Source organism: Pinus tabuliformis, chromosome J, assembly GCF_031772625.1.
Source record: "Pinus tabuliformis cultivar Carrire ecotype Pingquan chromosome J, CPIR1, whole genome shotgun sequence".
In the NCBI taxonomy this organism is placed as follows: Eukaryota; Viridiplantae; Streptophyta; class Pinopsida; order Pinales; family Pinaceae; genus Pinus; species Pinus tabuliformis.
In genome coordinates this window covers 810,400,690-810,417,887 of record NC_142295.1, presented here as the reverse complement: position 1 = coordinate 810,417,887, position 17,198 = coordinate 810,400,690, and positions in this window count along the sequence as shown.

Genomic DNA, 17,198 nt, shown 5'->3' with positions numbered 1-17,198 from the left:
GCCTAGGATGGAGACTGATTTAGTGATGGTTTTGGTGATGTCTGACCATGAGGCGGAATCACTATTTGATGGGTTGAGGTGGATGGCCTCTGGAATCCTTGGATGGGTTTTGATTGATGTGTTCTGTGAGATCCCACATTCATGCTTGGAATATCGCATGGGGGTGAATTACTGAAGAGATATTTAGCTCAGCCATTCTACGGTCGGGTGGAACGTAGTAGTCCCATATCCGATTAGTTCATTTCATTCATTAATGAGAAATACATTCCCTTGATTTTCATGTGTAATGGTACTAATGTATTTATGGATTTGATGGTTGATATGTTTATTGTATTTATGTTCCTATTATGTTGGTTATTTTCACATTTTATGACAAAAACTATGTATGGCTCTCAGTGTTCTTTTACTTGTATGTGAATGGGTAACGTGCCTATGACCTAATAGATTATAATGTAGCAAATGGCATGAGGGAACAATGGCTCATAGTGATTCCTAGATAAGTATGATATCCCTACACTTAATTCTGTTGTTTACACTTGTAAATTACATGTTGATGATATGTTTGATGAAATGCCTATCATGGCTAGTAGGGTCCAGTCAAGGTATTGAACAAGTATTTTCTCTAGTAATTTCATTTCCATGTTACTTTACTGATTTGAAGAGATGGATCAGTTCTGGCCTGTGTCCTGGGCTCTAAGCCTGAGAAGGTGACTTAAATATAGGGGTCGCTGGCACAACAATAACAATTTTGGTCCATCGTCACTCGTAGGTAGGCATGTGAGAGTGAATTTAGGTTTCTGGTCGCTCCCTTGCCCATAGCATGAGAGAAACTATGTCCCAGGAGACCTAAAACAACAGTGGGACCCAAGGATAGGCTGTTTGAGTGGCTGACTTGTCCTTTGAGGGTTCTGTTGATGATGTTGGATGTTTGTATGGTGTGTTTCCATCGATTCCACTTCCTTAAGGTGACTTAGGATGTGGAATCATATCATAGTGGCCTCTCATCCCATGTTTAAAGCCCTAAATACTGGAGTCGTTTTAAGGCCCTAAATGATGTTTTTTTGGGAAAATGGACAAAACCAAAGCCTATAGTAAGGGTTTGCAGTTACAATTTTTTCTCCTCAGACATATATATCTAATAAGGTATCATATGTGTCTAATAGACATCATATACCAAATTTACAACCCCGAGAAGTTGATTTACTAACTAACCCCAACGAGGCCCACAAAATTTTGGCACTTCATCTCCTAGTGTTAGGTTTTTGGATGTTTAGGGATTTCCATTGTTCCTCAATAATAGAAAGGCCTTTAAGCCTCATTGTAACATAGTTCATAAGGCATGTAGTTATCATATTTCATCTCATAGATAAGCTACGATCACCCAAGCTAGTTCGTTTCTCTTATGTATGTAAACAATTTTCAATAGTTGCTATTTTATTAATCAAAATTTTGTTTTGTTGTATCTCTATGTTTTGGTTTTGAATATGTATTTCCGATCATTCCTACATAAATATGGATCAATGGTACACTTATCCAAATTTATGCAAACTCTCTAGGTCCCATCCTTCTTCTGTATGAGTACAGTTAGACTCCCATAAGGTGATGTACTTGGTTGGATGTGCCATTTTTGTAGCAACCCCTAGATTTGTTACTTGATTTATTCATTTTTCCGAAGAGAGCGAGAGTATAATGACCCATTAGGTATAGGTGCTCCAAGAGTTAGATGGACCGAATGCTTGACTTGATAGTGCAAAGGTACCCCTGTCGGTGAGGAGAAGATGTCCATGTATTCTTCCATGACCTTATCCACCTTCTTGTACTACATGGAGGAACTCTTCCGTGGGACCATGGATGTGACCATGATATTACCCATACTTTAAGAATGAATCATAAAGGAAACAAATTTCCTAGTCTCGAAGATGATCTTACTCCACTGCTTAGCATAGATTAAAGAAATAATAGTAGGTAGAATTTTCCTCGTCTAATGGAGGCACTAAGCATAATGGTGACCATTGCTTTGTAAGGGCCAATGATCGAGGTGGCTCTAGGAACTCACACAAGACAAAGAGGGCTTATGGAAGCTCACAAATCAAAGTGATCATAATTCTTTCGAACTAAGACCAAAGCGTAGATCTTGTTGTCTTGATCGTAATGGTGTGAACAATTCATCAATCTAAGCTCATATGAGGGAGAACGAGGCAGTCAAAGTTTTGGTCAAAGTTGGACTGTGGGCCAAGTTTAAGTTTCCTACAATTTGATTGACCCCGGGGCATGAAACCTAGGTCTCGAAAGTGGACGAATTTTTTGGATCGTTAATTTGTCTAATATCCCCTATATTAGAAAAATAGTAAAAATGCCTATTTAACAAAAAAGTAAAAAACATATAAATGAGGTGGCGGGCCACCACCCCCGCCACCCCCAAACTATATTACAATAAAAAAATCAAAATTTTTATGGACCGATGGGCCATGACCCTCGCCAGCCTTCCCTCAACCTCACAACATAAATTTAATTTTAAATTTGGTTGGTGGCCATTACCCCGCCGAACCCTCGCACACACCAACTGCATGTATTAATAACATATGTTATAAGGGGTGGGCGGGCCACCTATGGTGGACCTGAACCACACCGTAACACCCCCACCAAATGGATATGCCGTATATATCAATGGGTCGGCATGAATCAAATCTGCTTGGCCATGTGGCCGGCCCACACCACAGGCGGCCCAACAAACATTAAATACGCTAACCGTTCCCCCCCCCATTTAATACAACAAAGAATCCGCCCATACAACATAGCCGGGCAGGTTAAGGGGCAGGCTGCCCAATACGAACCTAAGCCCCAGAAAAGAAAGACATGTGGGTTTTTCAAAACAAAAGGTGTGTAAATATGGAGGGGTCGAGGTTTGACCACCTGACCTCCTCATTATAATTCGAGATTTTTTCCATTGGGCCAACAGCCAATTCATTATAATATTCGCCCACCAAAAACATTATATAAACCCTCATTTGCTCAGTGCACGAAGGTCAAGGCACAGCATAGAAATTGAGATATAATATCTTTTAATTGTTTTTCAAGTGGAACCATGATTCTAGAAAAACACAGGTGGAACCATGATTGAGCAAAATTCTCAGGAGGGCGAAATTTTTGTAGTGTCCAAATTGGACAAATTTTATGTCAATCTTACACCTCTCAGTGACATGAACCTAATGGCGCAGTCAGTTTCCTGATCTGAGCAATAGATTTTCAGATGACCCGGAGGAGGGAATCTTTGAGGAATCTAGGGGGAATCTAAAAGATTCCTTAAGCCCCAGATTTTCATTTTCTTAGAATTCAAAAATTTGACAGTCGATTTTGCACTATTCAATGCCACAAATATGATGGGGCATTCAGATTTCCCATATGATCATTTAATTTTTTGGCCACTTTTCAAAGTGGAGTGTAGGTGTCAACATTCAACATGCGAGCAATCATTCCATGAGATTTGACGCCACGAGATTGATGGTATGGCCAGCTTCAGCAGTTTGACATCCTCTTCTTCAGATGGCCCCAAGCTATGAGGTATATGCAATGTGTTCATGTACTTATTTTTACTATGAGATGCATTGTGCTATATAGATCCCTGTTTGATGTTTGATGTGGGATCTTGTTTTCTTACTTGTTCATGATTTCTGCTTAATGTGATGCGGAATCATCTGTGGGATGTACTTGTTGTCATGATTCATCATGTTTGTTTGAAATCCCTTTGTTGTTATGTTGATGGGATACTCATGTTTCGCCATGTATGTTTGCATTGAGATCACTTTTATGCCATGTGGGCGGGATGCTCATTATCATCATGCATGAGTTTAGGTCATACTGATAGGAGTCCTTTTGAATGAGAGTTCCTGCAGCAGAACTTCTCTTGGAGTCACTCCTGCGTGAGGGCATTTTCCTTGTATGATAGCGACGTCACCTCTTATGTACATCATCACCATTGACAACACTTAATGCAACAGCCTACCCCATCTTAACACCAGGCTCGGAGTTGTAGTCCCTCCTAGACGAACTCCATTATCAACGTCTTGTTATTTTATCTTGCTGATGATTGTCATGTTCCTTGTTCCTTATAGCATGCAGATATGTTCAATTATGGTATTTTAATTGCACTTCTAATCACATCATGAAAGTAAAAGATCTTGGTTAAATCCGGGAGTTGAGTCAACTAGGATCAAGTTTGGTATCGGAGCAGTCTTTGCGTGGATATGAATTGCAAGCGTGAACAATGGAATGTGCAGCGACATAGGATGAAAAAGTGATGTAGAAGACCATGCTAAAAAATTCCCTAAGGTTGGAAATAATGTATTGAAGCTCTACAAAAATAGAGAGAAAAAGGAGAAATTGCAGCTTCAGTTGTAAGCCACGAAAGATGCCCTGGAAGAACTGAAGCACAACAACCAGAACCTTCAAATAGAGAACGCTGAATTGAAGATGCATCTACAAGAAGAGAAAGAGGAAAAACACAGTTTGCTACAACAGCTGCAAGCAAAGGACGAGGCCTTGGAAAAGCTGCATCGTGACCCATGTGAGGCAAAAGTAGTTCTCCATCTTCATGTATGTTTCATGATGATGATTTCGCTGTTTTTGAAAATCATACCATGGGAATTGGCTCCAAACTGTTGAAGAAAATGGGGTATGAAGGAAAAGGCTTGGGAATTAATGGCCAAGGCATTGTCAACCCCATCAAAGTGGAGGAATTACCCCATCAGGCAGGACTTGGATATCTTAGAAAGGAAGTTGGGGAATGCTTCGAGACAGCTAGTGAACCAACAACAACAGCTGATGAGGAGCCCTCATCAATTCTTTCCAAATCGATAGAGGAGGTAAAAGATGTTGATTCCATTTCAGTTTCATCTTCACATAGTATGATTTCTGTTGGAGATTTGGAGATCCCAATTATGGGGACAAACATGAGGCTCCTTACCAAGATGAGGCACGAGGAGGAAAACGAACTTGGTGTTAATAACCAAGGAATAACTCAACCATTGGAGGTTGTATAGAGACCTCAATTTGTAGGCTTGAGATACACTAAGGGAGAATGCTCGAAGGTGTCAAATGCTTCCGAGACATCGTTGAAATTATCAAGGAAAGAGAATGATGGGAACACATCCCCATCATCCCATGGTAGTGCCCATGGCAAGGAAAGAGCTGAGGCAAGCTCTCATCACCATACTTACACCAGAGACAGCAAGGAAAGGTATAACCACTCTCGACATTCGAATGTTCATTTCAATTACAATCATGTTGTTAATGATAGACATAAATCAAGGCATCGAAAAAAATGTACCTTTTGTGGATTACGTAACCATACATTTTCTAAGTGTTGGAAAAGAATAGCAACACACAAAGGGAGGAGGCATGAAAGACCCTCTCAACAGCAGGTAAAGAAACATGTTAAGCAAATATGGAGCAAGAAGATGTATTGTAGCCATTGCAATAGAGGTGGCCATAAAAAAGCCACATGTTGGAGGCTCCATCTAGAGCAGCGCCTTAAAGACAAAGTGTCGGTGCATGAACCAGATGAAACAATTGTTCAACAAGAAAAACCACTACGAGGAGGTGACCCATTCACCTTGATAAGTGAAAAATGGTTTCTAGATATGTTATCTTCTCATCGTTGTTCTTTTGTAAATCATTTGTTGCATTTTAAAATGTAAAAGAGATGATGTGTTTTCCATCACTTATTAATCAACAATGATGTCTGGTCTTATTTTGTGTTGCATTTTACACTTTGAAAGTGATGTTGTGTTTCCATCACTTTTCAAAGAAAAAAATAGTGTTTGGCCTTATCTTTGTAAATCATGCATTGCAGTGATGATGTGTTTTCCATCACTTGTTGGAGCAATAATGATATGTTGGCCTTGTTTTTGTAGCTAGGGTATTATTTCCATCTTGATGTAAACTTGACCACCGAGTATGTTTTATAAACTCGTGGAAAGTATGGGATGCTTGGGTAATTAGTTGGTCATGTAAGACAAGCATGATTTGCAAAACAATGTACTACAGGTTAGGTTGCAGGTGTCAGCTCATCGCTTAAGGCTCCGAAGAACAAAGGTGAAGGAGATAAAAGCTAGACCTTTTCAAGGATGCTTGTGATGCAGACAATGTACAGAGAAGTTGTAGATTATTTTTCATTCTTTTGGAGGAGCAAAAGCTCCTCAGTGGGGAGGATTGATCCAGGTGCCTCTAGGAACTCACACATGACAAGGAGGGCTTATGGAAACTCGAAAATCAAAGTGATTAGAATGCTTTCGAACTAAGACCACAACTTAAATCTTGTTGTCCTGATCGTAGTGGTTTAAACGTTTCGTCAATCTAAGCTTGTATGAGGGAGAATGAGCCAGTCAAAGTTTTGGTCAAAGTTGGATTGTGGGCGAGGTTTAAGTGTCCTACAATTTGACCGACCTCGGTGCATGAAACCTAGGTCTCGAAAGCGAGCGAATTTGTTGGATCGTTAATTTGTCTAATATCCCCTATATTAGACAAAATAAAAAAATTCCTATTTAACATAAAAGATATATATATATATATATATATATATATATATATATATATATATATATATATATATATATATATATATATATATATATATATATATATATATATAAATGAGGTGGCGAGCCACCACCCTTGCCACCCCAAAACTATATTACAACAAAAAAATCAAAATATTTATGGATCGATGGGCCATGACCCCCGCCTGCCTTCCCTCAACCTCACAACATAAATTTAATTTTAAATTGGGTCGGCGGCCATTACCCTACGAAACCCTCCCACACACCAACCGCATGTATTAATAACATATGTTATAAGGGGAGGGGGGCCACCTCCGATGGACCCGACCCACACCCCAAAACCCCCACCGAATGCATATGCTGTATATATCAGTGGGCTAGTGGGAATAAACCCACCCGACCACATGGCCGACTCACACCACGGGGGCCCAACAAACATTAAATATGCCAACCATTCCCCTCCCCTATTTAATACAACAAATAATCCACCCAACCAACATAGCCAAGGAGGTTAAGGGGTGGGCCACCCAATGCAGACCCAAACCCCAAAAAAGAAATACATGTAGGTTTTTCAAAACAAATGCGTGTAAATAAGGAGGGGTCAGGGTTTGACCACCCAACCTCCTCATTATAATTTGGGATTTTTTCCATTGGGCAAACAGCCAATTCATCGTAATATTTGCCCCCCAAAAACATTATATAAACCCTCATTTTCTCAGTGCATGGAGGTCAAAGGCGCGACATGGAAATCGAGATATAATATTTTTTAATTGATTTGTAGGTGGAACCATGGTTCTGGAAAAACACAGGCAGAACCTTGATTGAGCGAAATTCTCAGGAGGGCGAAATTTTGGTATTGTCCAAATTGGACAAATTTTATGTCGATCTTATACCTCTTGGCAACACGAACTTGATGGTGCAACCAGTTTCCTGATATGAGGAGCAGATTTTTGGATGACCTGGAGGAGGGAATTTTTGAGGAATCTAGGGGGAATCTAAAAGATTCCTTGAGCCCCAGATTTCGATTTTCTCAAAATTCAGAAATTTGATAGTCAATTTTGCACTATTTGATGCCACAAATATGTTGGTGCATTCAGATTTCTCATTTGATAATTTCATTTTTCAGCCACTTTTCAAAGTGGAGTGCAGGTGTCAGCATTCAATGTGCAAGTAGTCATTCCATGAGATTCGACACCGCGAGATTGATGGTATGTCCAGCTTCAGCAGTTTGACATCCTCTTCTTCAGGTTGCCCTAGGCTGTGAGGTATATGCAGTGTGTTCATGTACTTCTTTTTACTATGAGATGCATTGTGCTGTATAGATCCCTGTTTGATGTTTGATGTGGGATCTTGTTTTCTTACTTGTTCATGATTCCTACTTGATATGATGCGGCATCATCTGTGGGATGTACTTGTTGTCATGATTCATCATGTTTTGTTTGAGATCCCTTTGTTGTTATGTTGATGGGATACTCATTGGTCGCCATGTATGTTTCCATTGAGATCCATTTTGTGCCATGTCGGTGGGATGCTTATTATGATCATGCATGAGTTTAGGTCATACTGATAGGAGTCCTTTTGAATGAGAGTTCTTGCAGCAGAACTTATGTTGGAGCCACTCCTGCATGAGGGCATTTTCCTTGTCTAATAACGACATCACCTCTTATGTACATCATCACTATTGACAACACTTAATGCAATGGCCTACCCCATCTTGACACCGGGCTCGGTGACATAGTCCCTCCTAGATGAACTTTGTTATCAACATCTTGTTATTTTATGTTGCTGATGATTATCATGTTCCTTCTTCTTTACAACATGCAGATATGTTCAATTATGCTATTTTAATTGCAATTCTAATCACATCACAAAAGTAAAAGATCTTGGTTAAATCTGGGAGTTGAGTCAACTCGGATCAGCCAAGGACTAATCCAGGTGGATATTGGTGGCCACCCTCTGTTCCACTTGGAACCCCCATACTATTTCCTTTTAGTTTCCTAATTCCAAGCACAATTTACTATGTTTGGTAGTTTTTGCATCCTCAACTTTTGAAGCCATTTTGAGTGCCCTAAATGACATTTTCTTAGAGAATGGTCAAACCCACATCCTTCTCTAAGGTTTTTTAGTAAAAATTTCTGTTCCTAGCATATATCTTTATAACGAAGTATCACATGCATCAAATAAAGATCATATACCAAAGTTATCCCCAGGAAGTTGATGTACCAACTAACCCCAATGGGGCCCACAAAATTTTGGCGCTTCATCTCCTAGGGATAGATTTTTGGATGTTTAGGGTTTTCCATTTTTCCTAAATAATAAAATACCCCTAAGCTTCATTGTAACAAAATTTATAAGGCTTGTAGTCATCACATCTCTTCTCAAAGATAAGCTACCATTTCCTAAGCTAGTTTGTTTCTCTTATGTATGTAAAACATTTTCAACAGTTGCTATTTTATTAATTTAAATTATGTTTTGTTGTATCTCTTTGTTTTAGTTCTGAATATATATTTCATTTCATTCTTGCATAAACATGGATCATTGGTACACTAATTTGGATTTGTGCAAAGTCTCTAGGTCCGATCCTTCTTCTGTACGAGTAGAATTGGGCTCCCACAAGGTGAGAAACTTCATTAGATGTGCCCTTTTTCTAGACACTCCTAGATTTTCCTCTTGATTTTTTCATTTTCTAGAAGAGAGAGATAGCATATCAGCCCATTGGGTAGAGGTGCTATGGGAGTCAGATCAATTGAATTCTTGACCTGATAGTGCAAAGGTACCCCTGTGTGTGAGGAGAATTGTCTTTGTATTCTTCTATGACCTTATCCACATAATTATGTTGTGTGGTGGAACCCTTGCCAAGGGACATGGATATGGCTACGATCTTCCCCTTACTTTGAGAGCAAAGAAGAAAGAAAACAAATTTCTTGGTATGGGAGATGATCTAATTGCATTGCTTAGCAGAGATGAAAGAAATAACGATAGGCATAAGTTTCGACATCTTATAGAGACACTCAATGCAATGGGGACCATTTATTCCTAAGGGGGGAGGACTAATCCATGTGGATATTATTGGCCACCTGCCTATTCCACTTTGACCCCCAAAACTATTTCCTTTCAGTTTCCTAATTTTTAGCACAATTTACTATTTTTGGTAGTTTTTTAGATCCTGAACTTCTGGAGCCATTTCAAGGCCTAAAAATGAAGAATTTTTGGAAAGCATGTAAAATCACAACTTATGAAAAGTGTTTGCAGTCAAAATTTTTTATCCTTAGATAAATCTTTCTAACGAGGTATCGTATACTTCAAACAGAGATCGCAGGGGGAAGTTACGACACCAAGAAGTTGATGTACCAACTAACCCCAACGAGGCCCACAAACATTTGGTGATTCATCTCATAGGGTTAGGTTTCTAGACGTTTAAGGTTTTCCATTGTTACCCAATAATAAAAAGACCCTTTGAGCCTCATTATAGCATAATTCAAAAGGCATGTAGCTATCACATCTCTTCTCAAATATAAGCTACCATTACCCAAGCTAGTTTGTTTCTCTTATGTATGTAAACAATTTTCAAGAGTTGTTATTTTATTAATTGAAATTTTGTTATGTTGTATCTCTGATTTTTTGTTTTGAATCTGTGTTTTGTTTCGTTCCTAAATAAATATGGATCACATAACACCATAAAATTCCCAATACTCTACTACATAGAGAGGCTCATGCAGACATAGGACAAGAGAAAACACAGTACTCCGCAAAGCAAGGGTGACTTGTATGCTCAAAAGACACAAAAACACAAGAAAGGAGAAACCAGGAACTACCAGATATAAGTGCCACTACACAATGATAAAGGATAACAATAATGTGATACAACTACAACCAAAGAAAATGTCCCATAGTAAAGAGACCCTAATTGACAAAGCTATGACCCACACAATGAGAATAAAGGCCCATAAAACAAAAGAGAAACATATGACACAATTTAGAACTAGAAAATGGGAACTAAGTACCTCCAATCTCGCATCCAAAGTCATGGATTCAAATCAACAAATAAACCCAAATTTCGCAACCTCCAAATGAGAAATAAAACACATCCTAGACTCAGAACGAAGAAGAAACCTAGACTTTTCATTCGCCAACCAAGAAAAACATACAAGAGACACATATGATTCCAAAGGAAGGAGGTTGAGGATAAGTCTTCACCTTCAGTCTCTTGTTTGGCGTACTCTGGCCACTCCAGCACCATTAACAAGCATTCAAAATGATGAGACGCAAACCCAAATCCTTCGAATGCCAATCTCCATGCCTCCCCTACATTATGACACGTGTTTCCCATTTCACATTTCTTCCAACAAGATTTCCTCGCCGCCCTCATAACCACCCCCATCGGGGATGCTCAAGAGATACTTTTGTGAGAGATCCTCATCTCTAATATTTTCCAAACTATTTTTTTCCATCAAAATTTTTATAATTAAAATTTTGATGTATTTAATTACATGGTATTATTGTATTTTTAGATTATAAAAATGGTTGGAAATCCTTTTGCATTAATTTATCTAGGAATGAGATAGATTTAAAAATATAAAAGGCCTCTTTTACTAGGTAAATAAATTCATGTTTTCAATGATGTAAGCTCAAATACGTTTTAAAAACAATGAATTAAAGAAAATAATAAAATCTTATTATTTTTATTAGAATGTGTTAAATTATATAGATTAACAACAATTTTTTTGAATGTTATGAATTTCAAAGAAAATATTTATTTCATCTCTAACATTTTCCAATTTTTTTTTTTCTTTTTTTTTTTTCCATTAATTTTTTTTTTTTTTTTTGTTAATCTTGGTAGGAACCTTCATTTTCTATTTATAAATGGCAAATTTACACCACATATATTAGATAAGTGGCCTCAACTTTCCCAATGGGAAACCAAGTCTATTGGCCACCTATCCTCGTTATACGCCATCCAAAAATAGTAAAGTTTCATTTTTTTACCCAAGCTAAGTAAGTCTCAATTTCATGACAAGATGCTATATGTCTATCTATCATAAGCATGCATAATGTAAAGTAAATGCTACCCGCATAAAACAAAAAGAAACCATATTAACTAACTATTCTTGCTGCTCTTCTGATGCCGATTCCACTAGTGTCAGATCCTTGATAGTTTCACCAAGCATTTCTATTAATTCAATGATGCATGGGATGTGCCTTTGGATTCTATCCAGATGGATGTCCTACTTATGGAACTGGAATTGGATTCACTGCAAATCCTATTTGTAATTGGGCATGTCTTGGAGGGACAGAGCCATCCCCACTGATATTTGTTCCATGGCCTTCCCCAGTAGGCTTTTCATAAGCCAGTAGAGATAGAGGGTCTTCTTAAATTGATTTATTCTTCCTCTGGTATTCCCAGGATCCAGGACTAAGGTCCTCCAGTTCTCTATCTCCTCCTCTGTCTCACTATTTTTCTTAATTTCTTCCTCCCATTCTTCCAGCAGATTACGGATTCCTACATCCGTTCCCTCCCAATATGCCATGACGGCTTCACTAATGAGGTGTTCAACAGACTTCCTTCCTCTATGCAGTTTCGAAGTGCTCGGATCTTTGGCCTTTGCAGGCTCCCTCCCATGTCTGTCGTGACCTCTTCCTCTCGCAGGACGAGCCATCTCCACTCTATTCGAGACTTGTTCATAGGAAAGAGGTGTTAACCTCTGCCTTTGAATCTTATTGTTGGCATTCTCCTTAATCCTTTTCCTAGCCCAATTAATCTTGGAGCAGGTCACAGGTTGGGTGACAGCCCAGTCAGAAGACAAGGCCAATCTCCTTATCCTGTCATGCTTCTCCCTTCTCCCTTCCCAGTGTCGCTCATACCCTGAATGGTTGGCAGTCCCCTCTCTCAGCCATGCAAGAATCCCCATGCTTAGGTAAGCCTTCCCATTCCCCTCTTCCCAGTCAACCTACGACTACTTTTCTTATAATCTACCCATCCCCAGTACACAACCTCTCTCATTCTGCCCTAGTTAACACGCGAGGTCACAATGCAGCTCTCAGGAGGGGCTTCCCGACCACTGGCCAGGTCAATACTTAGATGCCTTATAACCAAGATGTAGAACCAGACAACAACCATGCAATGCCTATGATGCTTTCCCCAACAAGTCCCCCAATTCCCCTCCCCAAGTTTCTCTCAATCCCTCCAACAAGAAACAAACCATGTCATTATTGCAAGAGGGCTACAGGGACAAGATAGATACCAGTTCTCACTTTGCAGATGTCATCGATGGTGCGAGTGCCTCCCTGCTCCGGTGTTCCAGCTCTAAACTCCGCAAACAACAATACAATTACCACTCCCCTCTCTTACCTCATATGCTGTGCCTCCCTCCCCGTCCTTGTCGTGCCTGCCACCTTTCCCACCACCCTTGCATGTATTCATGGGAAAGGCCACGCACCCATCGACTTGAGCATGTGGGGGTAGTGGGTGGTACCTTTCATTTACTCCTCATAACTATCCACCATCCTTGCCATCCTTCGGCACACACCCCGATTGGGGTTGTTCCATTAATTTTTTTATAATTAAAACTTTGATGTATTTAATTACATGACATTATTGTATTTTTATATTATAATAATGGTTGGAAATCACTTTGAATTGATTTAACTTGGAATTGGATAGATTTAAATACTATTAAAAATCCTCTCCTATTAGGTAAGCTCAAATATTTTTTAAAAATATCAGTCAATAAAATAAAAATATATTTTATTATGATTTTTTATTAGAATGTGTTTAATTACAATTTTTATGAATGTTAAGCATTTAAAAAAAATATTTATAAAATTTTATTTAAATTTAACATTTTTAAGTAAGCATTATTTTTTTCAATTGAAATGATGTGGAAGGACAAAATTTTATTTTTACATTTTTTAAAACAAAATATTTACTTAATTTACATGTCTTTCATTTGAATTGTAAATATTTATAATACCTTTAGATTGAAATTTAAACATTTTTATAACTTTTCATTCTTAAAAGATTAGATGATTATATACTCTTCCAATTGAAAGTAGTTTCATCTCCTAAGTTTGATCACTGTTCTCATAATAGGAAATGACAACCTTGTGTATGACAACATCAACCTCTCTTCTTCATCAAAATTATTGAGCACTTAATGAAGTTAAAATTTAATTTTGGGGAATTTTATCTATGACAATGTTCGAAGAATCCCTAACCCTATTTGTAGATTTTAAAGTTGCACAAATAATTCCTAGAAGAAGATCCTTAATAAGATAGAAAGGATTCAAATGGAAAACACACACATTAGCACAAAGATTTTATCCTAGAAACCAAAAGCCAAGAAAAACGTCAAGATTTTTCAATATATTATCTTTACAATGTTATAATACAATGTGTATATGCTCTATAATTCATAAAACTCCAATCTATTAACCTTGGATTAGAATACAACCATAGTTCGTTTGACCATATATACAAAACCATGGGAAAAGCTTGCATACACCTGAAGATTGCTAAAAGAAAAACCACATGCTAAAAAATGCCAAAAATAGATGCAAAAAACCATGCACCTTTTTTCAGGGCATTGGCTCGAACCCCATGCAAAGGGGCCTATTGGCCCCTTGTATAACCTCTGGATAGGTGGGTTGGAAACCCCCATATGTGCATGATGCATATAAGTCTTGCAAAGAATATAAAACATACCCAACATTATCCCACTTTTGTTTTCTTTGCATAAAGCGAGCCACAAGAGTACACACATCAATAATCCAAGGCAATTATGCCCATTGTTTCTCGACATCAAGAGAAATTCTTAGTAATCACATATTTTGTTATTGCATATGCAACATTCTTCAAAGTGTCCACCTTTACCATCAACACCTTCTTGTATTCAATCATATCCCTCACAAAGTGATATTAAACATCAATATGCTTTGTTTTTCAATGATAAGCAAGTTTCTTTACTAAGAAAATTGCACTTTTTCTATTAGAATATATCCTTATAACTTGATGTGCCAACCCCATACTTGAATAAAATATTTGTAACCAAATTAATTCCTTGGTTACATGAATGACTTCCATGTATTCAACTTTTGTAGTTGGAAGTGCCACTACAAACTATCTCTTGTTCATCAAACTACTTTTTCCTACAAATAGGTTAAAAATGTTGAGATGTGTAGCTTGGGAGGTACTCCCACAACCCTTGGGGTACTGGGTTTGTGAGGAGTTGACCAAAAAAGAAAGTGAATTTGTGGGAAATGTACCCAAACAGTGAGCTTTGTACCCAAATGACATAATACCCAAGTGAAAAATGATTGTTTATTCATTGAATGCATGGCAGGCACTCTTGAACGGCTAAGGGGCACCTATTTTTACAATGGAGTGGGTGAAAGTAAAATGAAAATGATTTTATCTCTTAAGATATTGACGTTTGAGCATGATTGGCTTAGGCCGTCTTGAGCTAAAGTGGCGACCCTTGGTGGCTAATGGACTCCACCAAGAACACTATAAATAGAGATTATATTAAGCTTATCTGACACATCTAAGAAAGCATCTCTTTTCAAGTGTTTTCTTCCCAATAAGGAGTGTGAGTACCTCAATGAGCTACAAGTCTTAAAGAGGGACCAATCTGGAGCATTTGTAGTTATGTTATGTTTCAAATGAAGGCAGAATTTTCCCAAGATTAAGTTGAGTTTCCTATGTGTGTTTCATCCCTTATTAGAGGTCCCTTTGTGTAGGTTGAGGATGTATTTCTATGGTAGTTTATTCCCTAGTTAGGGCTACTTCCATGCATGAACAACCATTCAAAGATTTGTCCCAAAGTCTAGTTATCATGATGTTTTGCTCTGAATTATCTATGTGATAATGTCGTAAGTCTCGGGAGTATTGCACAGGGGTTTTCAATGGGTAGTATGAACATAAAGAATGTCAAAGCCTAGCTCAAATGTAAAAGGAATAGTGCAAGGTTGGACAGAGAGTAGGGTTGTCATGAAGTGAAGGAAGAAGCACTGATACATTGGAGAAGAGCATGGAAGGTTTTTTCTACTGTGACGTGTTAGGAAAGTGCATTGAATGTTATGTGAAGTTTCCTTGAAGGAGAAAAGGGGATGTGAAGTGTTGGAATATTTGGAGCCTATGTTCAGTCATATTAGAGTAGTAAGGAATTGTTATAGGGCACCTTGTGAAACCCTAAGTTCAATGATCCTTGGAGCAACATAGATCATTGATAGAGGATATATTGAGAAGTTGATATGTACAAGAAAACATGAAGTAGTAGAGGACCTTGCAAGTAGATAGGGTAGAGGTATTGGAGTAGAATATTCTTTGCAAGTATAAGTGGCAAAGGACTTGCTAGGTGTTCTAGGCAAGTGGATTGAAAGGGTTGGTGTAACTGCTTCTTTAAGAAGTAAGTCAAGTTGTTCATTTTCAAGGGTAGATTGATTTTCAAGTGTTGTTGACATCAAGCCCTATTTTTTCTTGTATTAGGGCTAATTATAAGGTCCATGATCCCTTGTACAAGAGCCCTATGTTTTTTGTATTAAAGTTGTAACACAAACAAGTTTTAGGTTGTGTAAATTTATGTGCACTTCATTAATAAATTGTTATACATTTTCTGTTGTGAAAAGTGCTTAATGTTGTGGAATTTTAGTGTGTTTGTGATCATGTTATAGACATAAACCTGATTCTAAATTGCCAAGGAAAAATCAACATGGTATCAAAGATACTTTGAAGGGATACTTGAATGACAATGTGCACAACGTAAAACTCACGAGGGCATCAATATCATTATTGTTAAAGGAATAACAACATGGAAAAGTTGGTCATGAGTTTGAGCTAACTAGATATATTGGATGGCTTGTACAAGTATAGTCCTTGGAAGGAAAGGATCAAGTTAGTCTCGTTGGTGAAGAAGATATGGTAGTTTTTTGACAAGTAGATTCTAAAACCAACTGACCCTAAAGAGTTGGAAGTATATGAAGAGTTGGATGTCAAGGAAATGTTCATCATCCTAGACAATGTCAAATATCACTTGATACCTCATCTAACTATTGGCATTGATGTCAACATGGTATTGGTATTGTGCATCATATGCCTTATGTCAACCTAATGTTGTTACTAGTCCTCCTCATGACGTGTGATGAGTGTGATGAGCATTTAGGTTGTTGCAGTGATCAACTTGTTGGTCTTGTTGGTTGGCATTGATTTCAACATGGTTATGACATGATCTAGTGCAGGAACATGAGATTGAGTAGAGATGGTTGCAAGACATGTTGTGTTGGTTAGTTACAGGTTGATGTTGCTACTACAAGTGTTGGAGATGTCTCTACAGGCGTTGGAGGTAGTTAGATGACTTGATGATGTATCTACAAGTTTTGAAAGCATTTTAGATGCTGCTACATGTGAGATGTTTCTATAGATGTTTTAGACATTTGGATGGCTTGATGATGATGTTACAGGTGTTGTAGATGTTTTTATAGGTGGTGTTTGGACAGGTTGCTTTTGTTGCTACAGGTGTTAGAGGTGTTGATCTTGATGAGGAGTTTGGCAAACTACGGGAAAACTAGGTATTCATGTCCCTAACTTGATGCAGAGGTTCTTGGCCTATATCATCAGTTGAAAATCATGTTATGATGTCTTGTAGA